This window comes from Centroberyx gerrardi, chromosome 24 (genome assembly GCF_048128805.1).
Source record: "Centroberyx gerrardi isolate f3 chromosome 24, fCenGer3.hap1.cur.20231027, whole genome shotgun sequence".
Classification (NCBI taxonomy): Eukaryota; Metazoa; Chordata; class Actinopteri; order Beryciformes; family Berycidae; genus Centroberyx; species Centroberyx gerrardi.
Window position 1 is genome coordinate 10,860,765 of NC_136020.1, and position 20,763 is coordinate 10,881,527.

The 20,763-nt window shown below is 43.7% G+C and overlaps 1 protein-coding gene across 1 annotated transcript in view; it reads right to left on the reverse strand.

Annotated features, from left to right (window-relative positions):
* The window catches only part of exoc4 (exocyst complex component 4), a 125,996-nt gene that overhangs the window by 45,196 nt on the left and 60,037 nt on the right, over nucleotides 1–20,763 (reverse strand). The gene's annotated exons all lie outside the window — the stretch shown is intronic.

The window sequence follows — 20,763 nt, forward strand, 5'->3', positions numbered from 1 at the left end:
ACAGGGTCAGACAGTAATGTATGAGTTGGCAGAGGCATACACACACACCTCGTTTGTCAGGGAATCACTGCTCAATAGCCTCGTCTCACACACTAACACACACCACAGGGCAAACCATGCAAGAGCGAGTGTGTTCTCAAGCGCTCAGCACACATAAATGCACAAATAAATCAAACTCCTCACAAAAGAATGCTTTGACCTATAACAAGACCTGAACTTATGGAAAAGGAGGGAGGGGGAGAGAGAGAGAGAGAGAGAGAGAGACAGAGAGAGAGAGAGAGGAGGTATCATACGATGAAAACCTAAAGTAGGGAGAGAGGTGGAAGACAGAAAGGGGAAAAATGAGACAGGAGTGAAGGTAAAAAGATGACTCCAGATGGTGATTTGGATGGACAAAGCCATTTGTACAATGGAGGAGGAAGGGAAAAAAGACGTGTTTGCTTGGAGATAGCGTCTGTGCTCTAGTGATGTGCAGGAGAAGGTACAGTAGAATCAGGAATCTGCCGGACTGCAGACAACCAGGGACATGAAGCCAGGCAGCAGCTATAGATCAGTGGATCTGGGTGATGGATTAGCTAAGGTTTACCATGCATGTACACACACACACGCACATGCATACACATGCACACACACACAAAAAACACACATTCACGCAGACACAGAAGGAGTAGGATCATACTACTCAGCATCTGTACCCAATTAGTCAGCAGAGCTGAGGCAAGTGTGTGTGTGTGTGTGTGTGTATATGTGTATGCTTGCGTGTCAGAGGGAGCGAGAAAGAGAGAGAGTGAGCAAGGAACCTAGACCTAAGCTAAATCCTTCATTGATTCCCACTGAAACTCTACCACAACAGAAAGTTAAGCAGGAGAAACTCTTCTGTGGCCCCATTAAAAAAGTCAAGCTTGCAAAACAATGGAGGCCAGGCATCCAGCGTCTCTGTATAAATATGTGGAGAGCATAGCTTAAACGCTACTCCTTTACACAAAATACAATTTCTGCTGACAACTTCATTTCCAAAAATCGATCTCAGGACAAAAGTTGCCAGTTTAAACGTGCGTCGCGTTGTTCCGAGATCCATCATGCGCTGTCATTATTGTCATTGTTTCAATACGAGCGTCAAGGTGATGGATCTTCAAGTTAGTGTGTGTGCACAGATGGATTTTTGTAGGCAGGGGTGATAACGTTTGAGTAATGTAGCAGGGACGAGGCAGTAAAACGGCTTTGTCTATCCGGACGGCCATCTGGAGCCGAGCCCCAGGCCCCTTCACGAGGACACTGAACACACACATGTCGCACTGAGTTTAGCTGAGGTAACTGGGCTAAATGAACTGCTGGGACCCCCGACGCTCTGAGAACTTCAAGGCCACAAAGTCGGGAAGTTTGTGTTCTGAGAGTATTGCTTTAGTGACCAAGATAACAAACATTTGAGATTTGAATACAACATACAAACTCTTTCTGTGAGAGGATTCAAGGAAATCGTTTGGAATGTGCAGTCGTCGCATTGGTTGAAAGGCAAACTTATAGATAAAACGGGGCAAAGCACAGCATGAGCTTAAAGATCTCTGAATGGATCTTGAAAGAAAATCTCTCCCAGCTCATTATCATTAGAACCACATCTTCCCGTCTTCTGCCTTACTGACAGATGGCGTGACATACATAGGATAACAGCTACTGGTGATGATGATGGTGATGATGATAATAAATGACACTAAACGACCAAACAGACGCATGTACACACACACATACATACGCACATGCGCACATAAACACACATTCCAAGGCCGTCAACTCGTTTCAACTACAAATGAATCAGAAATCACCAAAACTTTGCACTATCTGTAGGTTGTTGCCTGTCCAATGCCGTTTGCAGAAATCCTCGCCCCGAGCCAGCCTACAGAATTCTAAACCACCTCCACAAAAACATGGTGAGACTGTCTGAACTCTCACTGGAGAATGACATCGAGCCTCATTTGATCTGCAAGGCTACAATTGAGCTTGACATTACATTGGTCTAAATTGACATTTTCACCAGTTGTCGTGAGCTGCTGCTCGATGAATCAAAAACTGACCTGGTTTGATAGATTCTCGAATTGGCGGGCTAGATTTGCCTTCATATTAACAGTGAAAGCTTGGGGAGGTCTGAAAACATTCTGTACATCAAATATTCAAAAAAACATTTTCAGGCTCATTTTTGAAGGGAAAAGTAGCACTGTTTCATAAAATCATGAATAATGTCAGTCAAGCCCTGCTATGGTTACTGGAACAGACATGCTTGTACAATCTAACTCACCACACACTTTAACAGCTTAACAAGCATACCATACTACTTCACCACACAGCTGCGTATAAAGCTGCATTCCTAATGAAAGGGCCCATTTAATGGTTACCAGTTCCATAAATGGAGTAAATATTTCCCTAAATAACCTCCATTTTCCTGAAGAAAAAAATACTTGCTTATATTACTCATTCATTCAAAGGACGCATTAAAATCCATTCAGAACCACAAGAATTCAGAAATGATGTGTACAATGATGTGTACAGTTGGACCCAATGTGACATTAACGACATCAATTTGGTTGCCAGGTGACAACACGAAACACCAGCCGACCATATGGCACCTGACACAGCTGAGGTGTGAGCCAAGTCGCTAAGGAGATGCCACGGAGACGCCATGGAAATGCCACGGAGATGCAGCAACTACACAGTATGGACTCGCCCCTGTCTGTGAAATCTTAATTAATAACCTTAAGTAATCTGCTTATCTACCCTCACACACACACACAGGCAAACAGTCAGATACCCTTTCCAATTGGTCCAACAATACTGTAGCACACATACCCACACACACAGGCATGCAGCAGAGGTTAGAGCAGTAGGCATCAGTCTTAACAGACAACAGTGTCTGTGGTGCTTATGCTAAATAATAATAACAATAATAATAATAAAACAGCTGGGTGGAGGCTTGCTGAGATGGCGAAACAGACTAAGACATGGGCACATATAAGTACCTCCTACTTCAATACCAACATAAGAATCATGTTTCTAGCTTTGGGAAAGAGTTGTTCATTTTCACAAATACTACAACTGGGATGTAACATATTAGAGGCTAATTGTGAAATTTGTGAAATAGTTTAACTACTGTTTTCATAAAATTCAGTATACATTAAACAAAGTAGAATAACAAAGCTGTGAGTTTCCTGATAATATATTTTTTAAGAAAATAAAATGACTGATTTTTTTTATTGGTGGTTGTTCATTTTAGTGGTCACCAGGTAGAGATGAGAATAATGTGATGTGTGACTGGCATTCCTGAAAACCTGAGTAGCATTCCCCCTCATACTAAGGTGAGTTTTTAGAGATCCATCCCAGCAGACTGTTCATTTTTTCCTCACCAGAGGCACAACAACTACATTGACCAAGCAGATAGGACACACAACCTAAACCAATTTGTCCATCTAGAAGTCTAAGACCGGCTCCGGCATTAAGCAGTCTGCACACACACCTTCACTAGTCCATACACTCATTACTGGGCCCACAGGCCCCAAGCAACCTATCACTCACACTCAAACATGCACACATACACACACATGTATGCACATGCCCCACACACACACACATACAAACACACACACGCACACAGACTAACATTCAAATTCAGAAGGAGTGTGCAACAGCATCCCTGCTCCCTTCAGGGCATGTTGTCTCCTCTGGATCCACCATGGCTCTACCAGTCGTACTCCAATCCCAGTTCCTTAGCGGCGACTGCCGTTGATTGCACTTGACAGCATCTAATTATCTGTCATTAGGAAACAGATGTCAGAGCCTAGGGTCTGGAGCTGGATAATTGTAGATGCCATGCCCTATGTGTATGTTGTTAGAGGAATAACATTGCTGAATGGCATAATGTACTTATACCAACGGGGATTTGGCTGATTAGTGAACCCACTGCATCCTAATGGCTTTAAGATTATTCAGTGATGTCAAGGTCTGATTTTTTTTAGAGAGGATAACTGAAACAAATGGAAATGGACATGGACAAAGATATAGCAGCCACGCTGAATTGGTTTCCCATTGGAAGCTAAACCTACGGTAACAAATGCTTCTTTAAATGGAAAGGGTTGGGATCCCATCATCGATCTCTATCTGCAGCGCTGCCGCTTTCAATGGTGTAATGATACCGAAAGAGAAATGGGATAAAGACAGAGATGTAAAGAAAGACAGCAGAATAAGCGAGTGCGCCAAGATAGATTAGAGGACTCAGCATTTTTTAAATCTCCCAGAATTCCCCCCAGGCACCAAGCTATCATGGTGGCCATGGTGAATTCTGATTTCCCCGCTCAGTGAGGGAGGCTTGTCCTGCAAAGATACACACCAAGGACAGGACACACCGAACGTCTGGGGGGGGGGGGGGAACACACACACGCACGCACACACAGAAACACACACACACACGTCTAGCCACATGCCAATACTTATATAGACCACATCCAGTGAGTGCAAACTTGAAAGCACTCGTCTATCTGTGGTTATTTTTACAACATCATCACCATCAGCGCTAGCCAGTCACCTCAGGAAGATTTCAAAGTCATAAAAGGAGTTTAATGGATGGGGAAACTTTATGGGTTTTATGGCACATCCAACATTAGCTTTCATTCCAGCAGAATGAGACAATGAATTCTAGAATGACAGCTTTTAATTGTTATCCAACTGCGAATTCAATATTGACTCGCTGGGAATATTATGCACTCCAATACACACTACTTAGTCATTTCTAAAGCAGTGTAAAATTAACTTAGTCACAGGCCAGCATAAAAAGACCTATTAACTTAAACAATTTCAAAGCACACAGCTATAGCACTGCATTAAAGAACAAGACAATTGATAGGACGGATGAGGACAAAGCATATGTGAACCAATTTGATTGGCTCCCGGCTTGATCCAGAATATCCTTTTATCCATAAAACTGCTATTTTTGATACAATTGGCCCCTATCATACTTTTCATTGAATATGACTTCAAGTCCCGCAGCAATTACCACCAAGGCCACTGGATGGCACTGTGACAGCTTTCTCTACCAGCTCAAGCTGCATGACCAGTTGACTGAAGATTATTTTATCACAAATGGTTTTGAGGAAGAATTAAGATTCCATTTGGTGGGTTACCATCTGAAACCTGTACAGCATTTGCTGTTTGTGTGCACATACACATACACGTGTGTGTGTGTGTGTGTGTGCGTGTGTGTGTATGTGAGAGAGAGAGAGAGAGAGAGAGAGAGAGAGAGAGCAAGAGAGAGAGACAAAGAGAAAGAGAAAGGGATGGGTAAATATCGAGATTGTTTTTTGTGAGAATACTGTGTGTGTGTGTGTGTGTGTGTGTGTGTGTGTGTGTGTGCGTGCTCATCAGTGCGCAGCAGCAGAAGCAGAAACAACAAGGCCTGGTGAAATGCATATGGTCTTCCCACACACCGCCCACACCTCTGCCAGTCTCCCTGCTGTTTATGCCCTGCGCTTGCCCCTAATTCTGCATCACATCCGTTGAAGGCTCTCTCTGCGTTCGTGCGTGTGTGCGTGTGTATGTGTGTGTGGGTGGGTGGGTGTGTAAGTGTGTGTTTGAGTAAGAGAACAAGAGACAGAGAAAGAGAGGTGGTGGGGGTGCTAAGATGCATTATAGAAATTATGCGAGAGAGGCAGGGGAGTGTGCGTCCACTGTGTGTGTGTATATATGTGTGTGTGTTTGTGTGTGTGTCCATCCATGCACATGCTGCAGCCGGTATAAATGGGCTTCATAATCAGGATCTTTCCCTGGGAGAGCCAGAGTAATAAGAGATATAAAACAGGCCCATCCTCCTGTAAGCCAACCTACAGAGACTACTCTGTATATTAGGGTAAGGACTCTCACCTCTATATAACCCACAGATGTTATTTGCTCCCTCTGTGTTATTTTTCTGCTTGGCCCCACCACACAAAAAGAGGAAAAAAGATCAACTTCTCAGATTCCAATGAAAAAAAACATTTTTAGATCATTAGTGCAGGGCTTCCCAAAAGATTTTGTTTGAGAAGAGTTTTCTTGTTGGATGTGATACAGAACAGGACATTTTTTTATACTGAAGGTGCGCACATAACCGTGAGGAGAGTTAAACCTGATCAGAACAATGATTCCTATAGCACTCTCTCTCTGTCCTGACTTAATAATAGTGAACTACTCCTCAACTTGCTGTATCGGTACATTGTCATATTTGCCCGTCTCCATTGTCAACAGACTGTAAATTGCAAAGAATTAATGCAAACAGGCATGAAGGGAGACTGGAAGCATTGCTATCAAGTTAGCTCTACCCCTCAAGAACCCTAATGGGCCAAATGCATCTATATATTGGCGCTGATATTAGCGTTTAGTGAGCATGTAACTCTGTCATAAATAATGTATATTACAAGCATTATGAAATCTGCAAAACACATGGAAATGCTAGATTGTAAATCTGGGGCAGTTGTAGGAAAATGTGTGTGTTGTTCATTAGTGTTTATCTGCTTGTGAAACAGAGTCAGGTATAGGTGCATATTTATATATTTGCACCAGATGTTCATTCAATGTGTGCATGTGTGCTTTTATGTGTTTTGCGTGCGTGTGTGCGCGTGTGTATGGTTGTTTGCATGCACATTTGTGTGTGTGTGTGTGCACTTATTTCTGTGAATGTGTGTACTTTCCTTTGTGTGTGTGTGTGTGTGTGTGTGTGTGTATGTGTTTGGACCTGTCGCGGTGTGGTGCAGACCAATTAAAACGGGGGAGATTGATGACCCGGGGCTGTGAGTAGCAGCAGCAGCAGCAGCGCTAGCAGACAGCTGCTTCCTGCAGACAACAGGAAATGAGATGGCCTCGTTTAGCTGACGCCGCCAACACCAACACCGCCGAGCCACAAAGACAAATCACCACCCTACTGCAGCTACTGGCCTACTACTCCATCTTCCTACATCCCGCTCTCCATCCTCCATCTCTTTATCTCTCTGTAATTCCACCCTATATTGTCTATTCTCATTAGTCTTTTCTCAAACAGTAATGCAGTCAAGGTGTATTCAAGTGATATAGCCCAGATACTAAGTATAGATATGCACAGAGAGTTGGGTCGAGGCCACTGATATACATAAGAAATAGATGCTACCTCTGCTGTTCCATCCTTAAGTGCAGCAATATTCGTCACTACTTCACTGTTCTTGCTGCCATTCTACTGTAGTTTGTTCTTCCCACATTGGTGGCATTCTGGGTATGCGAGCCTTTACTCAGCACCACCAGTCAGAGGAAACGTAACACTAGCATCAAGCCTGTAGTCAGCTCCACCAAACACAAGTGATGTATTAAGACAAGAGTCAATTCCGCCTTAGCTGGCTTGGTCCAAGATAATAGCATGCTAGTCAATTATGGTCTACTGCCCGATTTTGAGTCATTAAATTTGCAGGAGTGTGTGTTGGGTCTATCCACGACTGCAGCATTCCCCCACTCTAATGAGACCTGGCTTCAAAGACACGCGCCTTCCCTGACCCCCTGGACAAGGCAGGGAAAGCACAGCAGCAAGGGCACAAACCTGTCCACTGCTGGTACATTCCCATTCACACCACAGATTTCTACATTTCCAGTGAACCAAATGTAAACCAAATCTTACTATTTTTAATGGTCTGTCATAATAAAATTAGCCGTCACAAATTTTCCAATTTTTTTTGTCATGCTAACAGAATAAAGACGGACTCGTCGCATCGCCAGTGGTTATGGCTATTCGAGACCAATTATTATGATACAAAGTAGCACCTTGATAATACATCAAAGGGTGCAGAAACTTACACGCTGCTTAATGTTAAAGTGCTAGTTTGTCTTAATGTTATATGCTTTGAAGTTTGGACTTTGGGATACATGTTCATTAATCTTGCAAACACAATCTGCTATCCCAGCCACCGATACTTACAATATTTTCAAATCTGAAGCATCAAAGGGATCATAAATGTTTGGTATCGCCATTTCTATTGAAGTTAACAATAACACTTTATTTCAGTCAATCCCTCCATCTCGCTCCCTGTGTCTCTAACCAGCTGCATCAGGGTTGGGATTTTTAAGAGGTTTATTTAGTATTTCAGTTTTTTTGGACATGCTTCCCCCATTCATTATTGAAAAAGACAGATTACTGTTTTCCTGCGTTTCCATTTTCTTTTACTGTGTTTTTTAATCTTTTATTGTCCTATGAATGGAGAAAGACTGTGGGAGGCAGGGGTGGCTGTGCTCTCTCACACGCTACATTGAGCCATTAGGCCCACAAAGTGGAGAGGACGCCCCCGCATCAGAATGGGAGGCTACGGGGCCCAAATAACAGCTTTTGTGCATACTGTACAATGTCAGTCAATCCAGACAAAGAGGCAGGTGACAGCGCTGTTCACGGTTGGTTAAATGGTGTGTGTGTGTGTGTGTGTGTGTGTGTACGTGTGTGTGTGTGTGCGTGTGTGTGTGTGTGTGTGTGTGTGTGCGTGTAGGCACCATCAAACCCTTTGGACAGGCCCATTTCTTCTAGGTTTTTCTTAATAACAGATACCAATTGCTCACTTAGGAGCAAAACGTCCCTACGCGTACACGCACATACACACATACACACATACACACACACACAGTCACAGACACACACACTTGCCTAAAAGTCGGATAGGGCAGGTGCAGACAAATATTTGGTGTGTTTATACTCTGCTAAAAGCTCCCGCACTGAAGCATTCATCTTTCCTTATTAAACAAGTCTGATTCATAAGCAGAACACTAAGTGGCCTCCCACAGGTGCCATTTACAGAAGCAGGGGAAAGGAGAGTATTTTAAGAAAGTAATACAGGACAATAAAAAAAATAAAGCAGATAGACTACAGCACAGGAGCCACCAGTGTGTTTTTCATTCACACATACACTGCCCCATATTCTTATCCATGGTTTATCTCAAAAGTCTTGAACATGCATTTTTTCTGTAACTGCTGGCTTCCAGAAACACATCAAGGTGACCCTCCGTGGGAAACGTATGGCTTAGGCCTAATGCTTTTGGCATTTCTCTCCGCGAGTCACTTCTCAGTCTCAGCAAAAAGTGAAAGGCTTCGGGGTCAAGGGATGAAGAGAGAAAGGGAGGCTTCGGGCCTAATTAAAGGTAGTATCTGCACCGTGATTTAGTTGGCTCTTCACAGAGCCAAAGAGAGGAGGGAAACAAGAAAATACAGTCAGCGCTTGGCTCATACGATACACAAATCTTAAAGTTTGTTTGGGGCACTGATGCCTTGATTCACATTCTCAGCCTTTCCAGTAAGTCATTTCACAAGTCTAACTTTATAAGTGGTGAAAGTGAGAAGTGGGAAGAGAGCAACACATAAAGCGTGGGAGCCAAAATGATTGAGTCAGTGTTAGGCCAATTGACAACAAATCAATCACTCTCCTTCTCCCGCCTCCGTAAACACAGATACACACATACACGCACGCATCATATTCTTCCTTAACAATCAGGGTTCAAGGTGACGCTCTAGACTTTTGAACCACTGAAGGACTCGCATGGTCCAGTGAATGACTCAGCAAGACTGAATTGGACAACTATCCCTGGGAGAGCCGAGTGCAAAGGCACTTTTCAACTCATCTGAAACTACTGAGAAAAACACTTAACCCCCACACACAAAGGGCTGGTGGCAAAGATGGACATGAAGAGTCTATTTTGGCCCAAAGGGGGAGTGAACGGAAAGTGGCTCTGAAGAAAGCAGGCAAGTCCAGGTCAAAAGTGTAAAGGGCTTGTTGTGAAGAATTGGCAATGGTTTTGATATTTTCTGTATTTTTTTCTCTGAAAGTGACAATGGCCAGAGGTGAAGGAAGGTGGATGTGCTGTTAGGGTTGTAAAAAAAAAAACACACTTTTGCACAAACAGAGAATGTGCAGGTTTCCTCTCACCATTCCCATTCTGGTTGGTGTGTGAGCATGACGGTTTTTCTCCATTCCTCCCAGCAAATGCACAGTATGGAAGCAATGCATTGTATCGTAGACATCTACAGGTTCATCCTTTCCTCCAAACAGGTTGCTAGAATTGACCATTTCACATCATATTCTCCTCTGATTAAAAAAAAAAACACTTTATATTTATCACCTCTTCCCTCCTTACCGCATCCCCTTATCTCCCCCCCTCTCTATCTCTCCAACCATTCATTCCACTCTTCCTCTCTCCCTTGGTGTCATCTCTCCTGTTCTCTTATCCCCTTTAACCCTTCAAACTCTTCCCTCTCGCTCATCTTTCTCCCCTCGCCGTCTTTCCCCTAATTCTCCTTCCTCTCTCTATTTTTACTGCTCCATTGCTGTTATCTCTCTGTTGCACCGTTCCAATACACAAACCCCCCGCCTCTCTCTCTCCCCCCCCCCCCCCCCTCTCTCTCTCTCCCTCCTCCATCCCTCCCTCGGCCTTCCATTCCATTTAGACCTTTATGGTAGCGCAGGACTTTCCATCCCGTGGCGTGCAGGTAGTAAATTGAAATGGTTCTGGGGGCTCCATTGAAGGCTGATTGAATTCAAAAAGAAAAAGTGCCATAAAGAGAACTGGTGGAGGGAGGTCTGTAATACACTGAAGGGCTCCCCAAGCTATGACAATGTTGACAGGGAGAAGAGGGGAGCGAGGCGAGGGGAGGAGGTACGAGAAGGAGAGGGAAGGGAGGATGGAAGAAGGGGAGAGGAAGGGAAGAGTGCGGACAGAGGGAAGGGGGAAGGAAGCAGAGAGAGAGGAAACAGTGAGGAGGGAGTGAAGGAGGGAAGGAAAGGGAAAAGGATAAAGTGAGAGAAGGGTGAGAAGAGGGAAAGAGACAGAGAGAGAGAAAGAGAGAGAGGGGGAATGATTGAAAATGTATAAAACTCTTCATCGGCATGAAAACCAACCTATTACCTATCACACCCGGGCAGATAGACAGAAACACAAAAACCCTCACAAGCGTGCACCCTTGATAGTGACACCTCGCAGAAATGCCTCAATCACGGTGTGCGTGGCCTGGAGGGGGTGAGGTGACAGGTCTCATACTGGGGACGGCCGACAAATGCAATTCCAGGAAGTCAGCTCTGGGGCTGCGTGTCTGTCATATCTACAGCTCGGATAATTCTCCCACATATCACATTACACTGCCGCAATAGCCACCCTCTCAGCATAGGGTACACACAAAATGAAGGTGGAGACACACGGACACACAGTCACATGCAGGCCTTTCTGTATACATTACTGTCTGGGGGAATATGATGTTAGGGGTTAAATTATTCATTGATCCTTTCATAGCCTGTCCGAGCCTGCTTGTTGTATTGTGGTGTCTAAGGGTTTGTGTGTGTGTGTGTGAGCCCGTGTGTGTGTCCACTTGAAAGGGCTCTCGGGGGAGAAAGACAACCTTGAGCTGGCACTGACCTTTTACTGCGCGTGCTTCACTTCAAAAAGTGACAGGTGTGTGTGTGTGTTGTATGTTCATGTACACGGCCATATGGGTAAATAGAGCATCCCCTCCATAAAACAATCTAGGTTATCAGGATGATCGGAGGGTGATGGAGGAGAGGAGAGGAGAGGAGGAGGAGAGGAGAGGATGAGGAGAGGAGAGGGAGAAGAGAGGAGAGGATGAGGAGAGGAGAGGGAGAGGATGAGGAGAGGAGAGGGAGAGGAGAGGAGAGGAGAGGAGAGGAGAGGAGAGGAGAGGAGAGGAGAGGATGAGGAGAGGAGAGGGAGAGGAGAGGAGAGAGGGATGTCCTCATCTGAGTGGAGGGTGGGAGGAAATAAATGAGTGGAAGAGAGGCAGTGGTGCATTCAGAGTTATGATGGCAAATCAAAGACCTGTTTAGCATGAGGTGTGTTTGACTGACAAGAAAGGTGAACAATAAGAATGAGGGTTGAGAGTTACATTACTCCGACATGGAGTCAACCTCCAGGGCAGCTGTATACTACAGAGGTAGAGATAGTCCTCTACTGTATCTCTACTGTACATACATACTAATTTAACTGTACAAATTATGTGCTCCATCCAAACCAAAATATGTGGTTTGGATATTAATCTACAATCAACAAAGTTTTCGCAACTCAGCCACACCTTTCCATGTGTATCTGTATCAACAGACTGTAAATGATGATGTAATGTGCTTCACATCATTGCTTAGATGAACTAGACCCAATGGACATACTCTAACCAAGCAAGATGGCATTATAGTATCTTTCAGTGTGACAGACACTTTAGCCAGCCTACCTCCTGGAATGCTCTCATTACTGATGTGCAATTGCCAAGGGAGCCGGTGTGATATTCAATACTTCTGTTTCCCATCCCTCCAATCTCATTTACACTTGACACCTGACATTTGCATAATGGGCTCGCTCCATCTCCGATTGTATGAAATAGAGGGTGGAGGTGAGGTAGTGCGTGTGTGTGTGTGTGTGTGTGTGTGTGTGTGTGTGTGTGTCTGCATGCGCTTGTTTGGTTATGATGAGTACATATGCCTATCTAGATTGTGTGTGTGTGTGTGTGTGTGTGTGGGGGGGGGGGGGGGTGTAGCGCAGGCAGGGGTTAAACGACTTCCTCCTTAATCTAGCTCATTAAGCGTGCAGAGAGCTCCGAGTGCGCCACATTGGCTGATTTGGGACAATTTGCGGAAATGTTGGCAGGAACACATAAACGTGCATGCTAATTAGGAATGCCATGACCCTAATCAGTCAGAGATGAATACTAAGGTGTCAGGAGCAAGGGAAATGAACACGGGTCTTTGTCTTTTTATAATGTAACCAAAGAGAAGGGTGAAGTACTGTGTGTGTGAAAATGGCACTCAATCAGAATGTCAGAGTCTGGCATCAAACTGGTCTCTTCGTTCATTAAGAGTGGGAGCAGACCTCCTGCTTTCTTATTCAAAGCATCACCCACTCAAGAGTTTATCAAGCACTCTGGGCACTCTGGATCAAGAAGTAGCTGCGGCAGAGCATTCTGATGTTGACACCGTGGTGAATAATATCAAGTTAAATGGCTGAACTTGCGAGCAAGTCAGCTTCAACTCAGCAACACACTTGAGGTAGGCATTACTGTGCGGAAATAATTTACTGACACTTTTCATCTTCTCCAGCTTAAAGAAGAGAGCATTCTAGGTCCTTTGGCACCGAGCACAAACATTCAGAGGGGTTTCTGAACAATTCAGATTAGAGCATCAGATTGCATTTAGAAAAACCCTCCTGGTGAAGTCAAAGTGTCTGAGAGATGACAGAGGTAAGAGAAAGAGAGAAAGATAGACAAAAATAGAGAAAGTGCAATATGGAGGGGAAAATTAAACTATACTAAGATTAGTCCCACTGGTTAGATATACAGTACAACCAACTCCACCCTTAATAATAATAAATAAATAAATACAATAGACAATAAATAAATCTGAAACAGCAGAACAATTCATTGGAGAGTTCCCTAAAGCAAAGGGAAGTGTTTGGAAGAACTCAATATGGGAAATGGAAGTTACACTGGTAGTTGATAATTGTGAGTAAAACTGATCCAAGCGGAACGTGGACTCTTTCACTGGAAACACTTCTCCATTTCATGCGTCAAAACTCCTCAACCACTCCAGTGGGCCCCTGTACAAAGTCTTCTGCCTGCTGCCTCTCGTTAGAGAGGAGTGGTAGGAATAGGAGTTGCGGACACACACACAAACATAAACATACACACAAACACACAATAAGAATGGCATATCGCTGCTGTGCAAATGCTGAGCACATCTACACCCCAAGAGGTTGTTGATTGAAAGAGAGCCTGTATTCACTCACAAAAATAAATAAATAAATCAATAAATAGCACGTACACATGCACAAACATACATACACACACACACATGTACTACACACACACACACATACACAAAACCACACTCCCATATGGTGGCGATGTTCTTCGCTTTATACCCTCGCACATCTTATAGAAAGAAACTCTCTCTCAGAATATGATATGAATTTGTCAAAAGTGCTGTGCCTCCAATATCTATCATGATATCTTTATCTAGACCGCCCAAAAGAAAAATAATATAATCCTCCCCCACATCCCTTCCAGCCAGAAAGCAAGTGAGCTAGAGAAGAGCGAAACGTCGTACTTAGCAAATTGCATTTGAAACCGGGGGGAATAAATACTACAGATAAAGACTGCTCTAATGTGCTCAAATCCATTAGAAATCTCATATTCACACATAGCAGAAATCACATTACAAGACGGCCCTAATGTCATTTCACAGGGTTTTTCCACCAGCATTCGCTGCCAGGGTGAGACAGTAACATCAAACATAATGGATTTTCGCCTTTTTCCCTTCCCTCCCCGCCTCCCTCCCTTGTTCGTTCCCCTCTCATAGTCTATTCTGTTCTAGGTTGAAATTCCGTTACAATCTTCATTGCAGAGGATGTGGGCTCTGTTTCAGATGGATGTAATGAATTTAGCCAAATAGTTGTAGAGAAAGGAAGGCTCACAGCCAGAGGGGGCTATGGTGAATGCGCTAGATTTCCACTGTTCATCAACCCTTCAGGAACGCATTGCAGCTCAGTGTTGAGAAGTTCTACTTTACCCCAAAGGTGTATTTCCCATGCTTGGCTTATTCCAGTAATAAAAAGGAGAATGGATGGGGCAATGCTGAGATATATTGTGGCCTTCTACTGGTTTGGATAACACCCCTCATAATGCGGAGTATTCAACACTTATATTGGTTCTTCCTCTCCTGAAGAGTAATTCGACAAGTGCTTTCTTTTTTCCCCCCATACTGTCTTGAGACTTGTGCCCAAAAGCTTATCTTAAAATTAAAAAAAGCATCAGTAACCTTTCTTGTGGATTATCTCATTAATCTAGATATATTGTGAGCTAGGCAATTGTCAGAGGAAAGTCATGGGATCATAGATATGTATTTAAATAAATGACCTTTCATTAAAAAAAGCTAGTGTATGAGCCTCTCATCCCCAGACACACTCCCTGCCTTTACTGCAGTCCTGCCTTTGTTGCTCTTTAGTCAACCCAAGTTCAACCATATCACTGTTTGGAAGAAGCTCAAACTTATGACCTTCCATTCAGACAAAGGTATGCACCTCTTCTTCAATTAACTTTGCCCTTCAGTCTTCAGCGAGGTTTTATAACAGTGAGGTCTCATAACTCAGCTCGAGGTTAACCTAGAGAACCTGAAATGAGACTCAGGTTTAGCCTTGCCTCTCAAACCAATAACCTTTGATTAAGGTGTTGTGAATGCTGAACCCTTCAGTTTCAGACCCCAATGAACTTAAGTGGTGTCTTGACCCCAAATCAGCATGAAGGAGTGTCATAGATGCAGATTTAAAGCCATTAGTGGGGGTAGAAAAAAGAAGAGATGCTTGGTGTTGGGTTGTAGGTGAAACCACTGGAAAAATGTATGATACTGACATAGCACAACTGTTGCCATGTCTTCACTGATGCACAAATTAACCATATAACCACTGCTGAGGATAAAGTAGTAGCTTTAAAGAGGAGAAGAGAAGAGAAGAGAAGAGAAGAGAAGAGAAGAGAAGAGAAGAGAAGAGAAGAGAAGAGAAGAGAAGAGAAGAGAAGAGAAGAGGTCGCTGTACAGACTCAATCAGAGTCTGCCAGTTTGACTTTTCCACTGGGTGCACACTCAACAGGCACACCGCAACTTCAACATGACTGGTCGGTAATCTCTGCGGTACAGATGTGGGCGGGGGTTACCCAAGAAGTCGGACCAAGAAGGTCCAAATCAAAGGCTACAGCAACTCAAATTCAAATAAAATGTTTGTCCAATGACTGGCTGAATTTGCCTCTCTTCATACCCCCAAGTGTGACGTATATATCCGTCATGTGAATGATTAAATAATTAAATTAAACAAAGCAAATTCAATTACAAACACTGGGGTATCAAGGGAGAGAGAGCAAGAGAGAGTGAGAGAGAGAGAGAGAGAGAGACAGAGAGAGAGAGAGAGAGAGAGAGAGAGAGAGAGAGAGAGACAGAGAGTGTCTTATCATGATGTAAAGAAAACCATGACCTTTGTGTAACCTTTACACTTTAATATTGTCCACAAACACACACACACAAATGCAAACATTTTCAAACTCCAATTATTAGCTGTGAGACACTTTGATTTTTATTTAGCGCCAATTTGTCTCCTATAACTGCCTGGCTTCTGCTTAGCCACTATTGGATTGCAGGCTGCATTGAGTGGAGACCATCTATCTATGAGGATAATTAACTATCCGTAGAAAGATGGACTAGCTTATGTAACCACCAATTAGGAGATCATAAACAATCCTTTCAGAGGGAGTTGGAGAATTATAATGAGCTTTAATGACTTGTTGATTGGTTGTTAGGTTTGTTTAGAAAAGTACACAGGGCAGATGTGCTGGGCGAGAGTTGGAAAAACAACCTTCCTCCACCGCCTCCCTCAACCCCTTTGCTACCTCTTATAACCGCTGCAACCATACTATACAATACCAGAAGTGCGTGGGTATGTGTGTGCGTCTGTACAGTATTTCTCACTTGGCATGTGGGTGTGTGTGTGCGTGCATGCTTGTTTATCTAGAGCTCCCCTTGAGAATCAACACTACCACCTCCACTCCACCGCCACCCCCACCCCCCCACACACACACACCCGTCCGGGCTACTTCAGAAGCCTAACCCCCAGACATGGCGAGCGGATCAATCAATTACATCTCTGCTCCAGCAATCAAACAAGGTTATTATCAGGCAGCGGCTCGCCGACCTGGAAAGGCCTGGCCAATCAAAGGCTGCTGTGATGTGGGGGCCGGCGCTCGCTCATGCGACGGTAACACAGAGTGGCAGCTCATGCCGTCAAGGGATGGAGAGATGGAGGGAGGGATGAGAGATGAGGGAAAGAAAGGACAGAGACTGAATGCAAAGGAGAGAGATAGAGCAGAAGGGAGTGCGTGAAACAGTGTGAGGGAACAAGAACAGGAGAATATGTGAAAATCTCCCATCTCCAACACTCTGTCTTCACCTTGACATTACACTCTGAAGGACAGAAGACGAGAAACACACAATACCTTTTTAGTTTTTTTTGTCAAGATTTCATTTTTAGTGGACCTACAACTCTCATTCATTTCAACTCGGAGATTACTGTTCTACTTTTGTGTAGCTGATCACATCCCTGAGAGATGCAGCAAATCAGACGAGAGAGAGAGAGAGAGAGAGAGAGAAAAACAGAGACAAAGAGAAGAGTGAGAGAGGTGGCAGAAAGCAACACATTTTTGAAACATCTCTTCATTGTGGTTCAGTAATTCTCTTCTTGGCAACAGCTCCCTCCGGCATTCATTCAGTGAGCATTAAGGACATTCTGTCTCCCACTTGTGTCCTTTCATAGCAACAGGTCTGAAGAACCATATTAGGCTTAATTAAGTTATTGTACACTTTCAAATGGAGCCACAAGATTCCCTTTCATTAAATCATTGTTGGTAACACAACACACACACACAGACACAAAAACCCACAAATCTCATGAGAATACAACTAATCCCATTCAAACACAGCCAATCAGGGACAATCATGCGTTGCGGGGGGCAACATCGGTGGGGACGGCATGACTGTGTGAACATCTGTGTAATGCTGACCTGGTCTTCTGGCCAAGCTTCAGATGTCTGTGTGTGTGTGTGTGTGTGTGTGTATGTGTGTGTGTCTGTGTGTGTCAGGTATGTTTGTCTTTGTGTCTGTGTTCCAGCACAATTTCTGCCTCTAATCTGACCTGGCAACGCTTCCCAGTGTCCAGCGTTTGCCTCCACACAGGCCCAAAACCCTCAGGGACCTTCAAAGCCGACTTCATAAGAAGTGCACTGCTGAGCATTCAGACAAACTAGTCCCCCTTAAGCCCCGAGTGACGACTGTCTGCTTCGCGTGGGCCTGTTGGGATGGTTGCCTTGGGAACAGAGTCTGATTCCATTATGGGATGGATAAACACAATCAAAGAGTTTATCCACCTTTTATAGCCAGAGAAAAGACCCCCGCAATGATGGATCTAATCTCCTGCACAATACCTTTGTGTGTGTGTGTGTGTGTGTGTGTGTGTGTGTGTGTGTGTGTGTGTGTGTGTGTGTATGAATCCATGCGAGTGTGTCTATGTAGTGTATGTGCCCCGGTGTGTGTCCGTGTCTCCATGCATCAATGTGTGTGCGTGCTTGTAAGACATGAGAAGATTGAAAACTCTGCACCGCACCAGAAAGTGGCTGAAGTTGCACTTTTGGAAAGCGATAAAACCAGCAGTATTATTTACAACATGCTGCGTGTGTGCATGTGTCTGTGTGTGTGTGTGTGTGTGTGTGTGTGTGTGTTGTCCTGTGGGGAGGGCATCACAGAGATAAAAGAAAGACGAAATGGCGGTTGCCGCGGCTAGCGACAGGTAGGTGCAACCTCATAGATTCATAGCAGGCTAGCATGGCACCCAGCAGACATCCTATATAACAGCCTCTCTTTTTCTATACACACTTCCTTACTTCCAATCTGTCTTTTGCTCTGCTTATCTCTCAGTCTACTCTCCTTCCATGTATGCTTTTGTTTCTTTCTCTCCATTCTCATCATATTTCTCTTTGTTTTAATTGTAGACAGTATCTGGGTTACTGTATTATTACTGTTTAGTCGTCTCAAGTCTCTCTGTTCTGGTCCAGTAATACCAACAGTATCTAACTGTACTAGACGGTGCTAATCAAGTGTATATATCAATATATGTGAGTGTGTATGTGCACCTAGGCACCTCAGATTCATAGCAGCACAACAGCCAGCACAAATGCTATCTAAGAGCCTCTCTACTCCTCTGCACTTTCTTTATTTCCTTCTGTCTTGTCTCATTCTACTCTCCTTCCACCTGTCTGTTATCGCTCTCTTTTTTTTTCTCATCTTCTCCTTTGTGTTTTTCATTCACTGCCTCCCATCTGTTCTCTTCTCTGTTGTTAGTTTCTTTCTTCTAGCTTCTTTATCTCTCTCTCTCTGACCTTTCCAGTGTAAAATCCCCTCTCTCCCTGATCTATAATTCCCAGCTATGCTCCCAGTCTTTAATGGGTGCGGGATAGAAAGAGTGAGAGAGGGCGGCTGCTGTTTACTGAGGAAAATCCTCCTGAACGAGTGAGAAAAGATTAGTAAAGAGAGAGAGAGCTGGCAGAGCGGAGCAGTACGTGCTTGTGTGTATGTGTGAGTAAGACTTAAGACTAGACATCCATGCTGCATTTTAATACTGTTTATGTGCATACACCTGTTTGAGGTGGGCTAAAGATAGTATTGCTGAAGGAAAACTGTATGCTTTACCAGTAATCATGAAGCTATTGCCTGACTTAATGAGCGTGACTTCAACCCAAACATTAGCTGAAAACATATTTCTGGTCATATTTTTGTTTGTTGAGAACCAGTTACATTTTGTGTATTTTGCCATTTTCACTAAGACCGGATTTCAAAACTCAAAAGTTGTGATGCAGCAGGAGTCTTTGTATTTGGACCATGTTCCAGACAACAAAGGTCACACACACAATGCAACTCTGAGCACCAATGTTGCCAGGGAAGTCATCCCAGCAATGTGTCTTTGATCAAAAAAATCTTGTTGCCTGGACATATTTGAAAAGAAATTCAATCCTGTGTTTCACTTGTCTGTTACTGGGAGTGTTGCCCATTCGCACTGCCCAATAAATTGCCTGGTGTATCAGCATCTTAAAAGCTGTGTGATTGCACAACTTCTATGGATCACAAAGACCAATGTGTCTCCTGCCATGCAGCAGGAGGGACCAACTAGACAGGTTACTGTGGCGCTGCTCTGACAAACAAAGCATTAATCAAACTTGTTTTTCTGTCTGCTCTTCATCAGTGACCAATAAAACACTAGAGAAAAATCCAGATGACAGGCTATCAAAACAAAACTCCCTGCTTCTATGGTGTGCCTAAAAAAGTATGCTACTTAAACAACTTTTGACAAAGTGTGACTACCTCACTTGTACTTTGAAAAATATTTAGGCTATATTGCTTTGGTGTCACATAACTCTTAACTGTTAAGGCAACCAATTTTAGACCAGGTCAATGCTGCAACTCATTCCCCTCACATTTTCATATGAAGCATCTTGTACATGAAAGAAGCCACAGAGCATGCAATGATGCCTCATCACTTTGGATTGCAGCGGTGGTTCAGAAAAGCAAAAAAGAATTTATGGCAACACCAGTATGTTCTTGCAACACTCTGAATGTGTTCCCTTCAGTTCATCACCACTGATTGAATTTGATTTGCAAGGTATAATTGTCTTCCCAGGTGTTTGAGAAATAATTATCATTCACAATGAGCTCACATGCTTTTAAAATATTGTTTTCTGAAAATAATGAAATTCAGCACAGCATAGTTTTGTCCTTCGAGAAATAATGGACATCAAAGTGTCAGCAGGAATGTGGAAAATCAAAATAAAAAAGGCCCTCTCCTTGGGTGTCTTGTTTGAGAATTCAACAGTGTGACTCAGCTAAATCAATTGAGAAACCTCAAGTACTTCTCGAAAACTTCTTTTTAGATACTCATTTTCACCTCTAACTCTTGCTCTTTCTATTAAGTCTCTGTCTCTGTCTGCGTGTGTGTGTGCATGTGTGTGCGTGTGTGTGTGTGCTTGCGCAGGAGGGGAGTTAATGAGAGTGTGAAATTAGTGCAGAGTCATGGTGTGTGTCGTTTTCACCACAGGCTACATCGGTGGGAGGCAGAGCCCTTCTGTCCTTCTTTTCCCGTCATCTAGCTTTCCATCCTCTCCTCCTTCCTTTCATCACT